Genomic DNA, 5000 nt, shown 5'->3' on the forward strand with positions numbered 1-5000 from the left:
AACCAGTCATGTCCAGGCCGTCTTTCTGTTAAGATCTAGTCGTATCCTGCTGCAGTAGAGATAGGAACATTCTATGAGCAATCAGTGCTTGGTGGAAACTTCTAATGCTTCGAAGTCTAGGCTATTCTTGGTATTATTCATAATTTCTATGTATTATTTAGAAATATTTAGACTCAATTACTGTATTAGTTGAAGATCTGCTCTCTTGCACCAATCTGTGGCCTCTTTCAATTATATCCCCTGTGTTCTATCTCTTGTTTGATTGTATGTAAACGGTAACTCCCTTCTCTCTCTCTCTCTCTCTCTCTCTCTCTCTCTCTCTCTCTCTCTCTCTCTCTCTCTCTCTCTCTCTCTCTCATTTTACTCAATGAAGATGTAAGTGAAAGTATTATTGGTGTAACGAAGTTGTGTTATCTCTCTCTCTCTCTCTCTCTCTCTCTCTCTCTCTCTCTCTCTCTCTCTCTCTCTCTCTCTCTCTCTCTCAAATCCACGAAGCAAGAGGCTATTACCTCCCATTACAAACGTTTTTAAACTCTATTAACACTGGGAGAATTCAGGCAAACTTATGTTTTTATCTTATTTTATCATAACAGTTTATGTTTTTTTTCCTATTAAAACATTTGCTAACTCGATTACCACTTTATTTCCCCATTCTCTTTCATATTTACGCGTTAGTTTCATAAACAGATTTATATATAAGCTTTAAGCTCTTATACTTTTAGGGGCTGATAGTAAAAAAAAAAAAAAAAAAACCTTAAGTAGCCTTTTCCTTTCAAGTCCCAGTTTGAGGTAGATGATTTCATTAATGTAATTCCAATGGCAATTGCAAGTAATTGAGAAGCTACTCAGTTAAAACATTGGGCCTATTTACCCAGGATTAACAACATGAATTATTATATCTGTCCTTCCCAAAATATGAATGACTTTTTTTTTAAAGACTTTTTGTTTTCAATTGCATGATATCTCCAGAGTATTCAGAAAGTCTGCTATGTAATAATCAACACATTTGATTTGACGTTTCCTTTCCAATCTGTCGCAATTTTATGTTTTTTTTTTTTTATATATGTGTTTATCACATGAATGTCAGAGGTAAGGGACAATACTGTAGGGAGTGATTACATATACATATAACCAGCGCTCAAGCCCCATCTCTCTAACCTAGTTAGGACCAAGGAGTGCCAGGCAATGGCTACAGATGCCTCAACAGGTAGATCAGATGGCTCCCCCCCCAAACATCCATCCTTTTTTCACAAGGATGGTAAGGTTACAGACATTATAAGCAACTATCAAGACTGATTCATGCTTCATAGTCCTCAGCCATGTAGGCCTGAGTCTTCCAACTCTTTTAGTAGCCCAGCGAAACGTTTGGTGAACTAATCTTTTTTGGGGAGTGCGAAGAGCATGCCCAAACCATCTCCATCTACCCCTCATCAGGATCTCATCCACATATGACATTCGAGTAATCTCTTATAATTTCATTTGAGAGTTTCTCGAACCCCAGTCTAGCAAAACGCAAGGCAAGGACATTTCCAATAGGCTACCACGATCCTACAGACGAAGAAATTCTCTTTCTCCCGGATCTTCCTGCTCCTTTTTCTTCCTCCATTTGCTCTTGAGGATTCCGTCCTTTGAGACCTGATCCCTTCTTCGATTCTCTCTTGGTTCTTATCCACCTCGCAAAGCCTCAGAGCCAAACGAGGTCGTCGTTTTCCCTCGGCAATAGTCTTTGATCTATTAGTGGCAACACTCAGGGGAGAGACGTGATAATCTCCAACTGAAATGTTTCAGGTCTTTTGGTAAGTCTTCTCAAGAACTTGATTTTGCTGGGGATTGATTCTATATTTCTATATTTCTGTCAAATTGGAAATGTCTTTGGTCTATTATTTTAGGTTTTTGGGTTGTAATTTAGGGAGTTTGTTTCTCATATTTCTTTTTCATTTGTGAGTTTCTTGGAATTTTGTTTGAACAGAAAATCGTTAAGGAGATTATTTCATTGTTATATTTTTTTGTTTAATCGACAATGATATTTGATCTATAAGTGATGTCTTATGTTTTAAACTATGTAATGTGAGACTTCAAGTGTAAATATCGTTTATATTAGCTGTTAGTGAATATAATTATTCAATCGCCCGAAAAAATATCTAATATTTAATTCATATTACTAATTCTTTCCCTTTCTTTTAATTTTTCATTCTAATGGTGTATTTGACTCTCGTATAAACTAGCCCTCATTTCCCTTCTTTTTTCTTATTTTAATTTACAATTATTATACTTCACGCCACACAACATGTCTATCCAGTGTATTCAGTGTAAACCATAAAGAGATGTGACTGAGTTTAGATTCAATATAATTTTTAGTGGTTTACCACTGAAAACGTTGAATCCTAATGGAAAATAAAATTAAGAAGTCTTCTTCTGGTGGGACTCGAGCACCCTAATGATACACAAAGCAGCATTACTTTTTATCCCATTTTTATTAAGTTTTAGCTTTTAACTCTGATTATTGCCTATGATCGGTTCGCATGGAAATCCTATTCTGTTTGGAGATTCACACTCGATCATCCTATGCATTAATACATATGATTTTATTTTCTTCAGAAAATTACAAAGACATCCTGTTCTGTAGAAGGATTCGCAGACTTTTTATTATGAAGAAATATGCATTGTGAATTTATTTTGATAAAGACTTTAAAGACCACTCGACCTTGTAAAAGCATCCACTGGCATACTATTTCACAAACTTTTTATTTTGTAGAAGCATTATCAATGCTGAGGTCTGGATTTAGAGGAGCAACTGCTCTTGACCTACTTACAAAAATACTTTGAGTTTTGTTAGGATTCAAGGTCATGCCCCATAATTTGCATTATGCAATAATTTTATTTTTACTGTATCTTTGTTAAGGGATTCAACAACCCCAGTTCTACATTCAGGAGATGGAATTGATGTAAAGAGAGTAGCATCATCTGCCTATGCAACGAGCTTGTTTGTAGAAGTCAATTCATTCTTTGGTTCCTTACACGTGAGAATCATACAGCTTCCTACACGCTCTTTTGTTGCTGTTTCTGAAGGGTTTCAGTAAAAACATGTAGTATAACACTAAATTAAAGGTGAAAAATATCCCTAGCAATATCTTGGTAAGCCTAATTCAGGATCAAGCTAAAAAGAAAAAAATCCTTTTTGAAAAAAAAAAATATTCAAGAGAATTTGAGGTTATATGACAACATTATCACATTATATTTAGAAACACAGATGTAGAGATATAAACACTAACAAAGAACCTCCAAAATCTCATAAGTAATTTGCACATTTCAACACGAGCTTGCTTCCATGACGAGAAGAAATTAGAACCAGTTAATACCAATTTAGCAAGTCAGTCTACGCACACATAAACACTTGCTTGGATCACGAATCACCGGTAAACACACTCTATTACTCACCTCAAGCAAACAAACGGCTCCCAAACTCACGTAAGCCTACTGCACCTCCAAGCAAGCCAACAGGAGCTCCCTCTATGGACTAGAAGAAAGTTAAACCAGTTGAAACCAGTTTAAACAATGCTACCTCGAGCGAGGCAAAGCGACACTCGAACTACGGCCGTGAATGACGCAATGACACGAGATTTAGTGCTTTATAACGAGAGCAAGGCTGGTGCCTTGGAGTGGAGTGCATCTCTTTACATGCAATGAGGGAGCCATGTGCCCCATCATGTTGGTCATCAAGGAACCGTAGAGTCTAGGGCGAGAGAAATAAGCTTCGGGAGGTGGGATGGCTGTTGGAGGAAGTAGGGAGGGAGGAGATGAAGGAAGGAGGAAGAATAATTAGAGATGAGAAAATAAGTGGGAAAGGTGAAGAAATGGGGAATGAAGAAGAAAGGATTCTAAGAATAATTGAGTAAAGGTATGGGGTGAAATAGAAATGAAGTAATGGGGGAAAAAAAGAAAAAAAATGAACAAGGATGGGGAAAAGGAGGGATTGAAGCAGAAATGGAGGAGTATGTCAAGGTAATAGAAAAAATAAGTATTGGGAACGGTAATAAAGAGAGACGGAAAGCCAGGGAATGATGACATTTCAAAGATATATATATATATATATATATATATATATATATATATATATATATATATATATATGTGTGTGTGTGTGTGTATGTATATATACATACATATATATATATATATATATATATATATATATATATATATGTATATATATATATATATATATATATATATATATATATATATATATATATATATATATATATATATAAATTTAAATGTCACCATTATTGAATCAATGAAGAGATTCCTTTACGGTGGTGTAAACATATCTTGTGACCAATTCCTACATGTAACTAAGACGGCAGTATTAAGTTTTGCAAAAACTCTGCCAGTTTTTGAAAGACAGCAGTCTTATTGGCATTTGCTTCTTGGTTTCAGTGCTAAAGCTTTTGATACAAATGCTAAAAATTTTTCCTTGCTAAGGTGGGATACATTTTCTTACCTTGCAATACCTTATTTAGCTCATTTCCACGTACACAAATTGCAGCTAAGTATGCAAGAAGAGCTAGACAAGTTGATTTTCTGGACTTGTCTGCAAATTTGAGTTTTTGATCAGTCAGAAAAATTTTAAATTCGGTTTTAAGAAGCCACACAAATGTTTTTAACTACGATATAAAACACCTACCACTAGAGTAATAAAATTATTAAAGAGGTTGAATATATTATATATAGATTGTAGACTATTATAGATTCTAAAGGTAGTACGTTGGCCAGGGCACTAGCCATCCATTGAGATACTACCGCTAGAGAGTTATGAGGTCTTGACTGGCCAGACAGTACTACATTGGATCCTTCTCTCTGGTTACAGTTCATTTTCCCTTTGCCTACACACACACACCAAATAGTCGGGCCTATTCTTTGTATATTCTCCTCTGTCCTCATACACCTGACAACTGTAATTGTTCAGTGGCCACTTTCCTCTTGGTAAGGGTAGAAGA

Source organism: Palaemon carinicauda, chromosome 29 (genome assembly GCF_036898095.1).
Source record: "Palaemon carinicauda isolate YSFRI2023 chromosome 29, ASM3689809v2, whole genome shotgun sequence".
Taxonomy (NCBI): domain Eukaryota; kingdom Metazoa; phylum Arthropoda; class Malacostraca; order Decapoda; family Palaemonidae; genus Palaemon; species Palaemon carinicauda.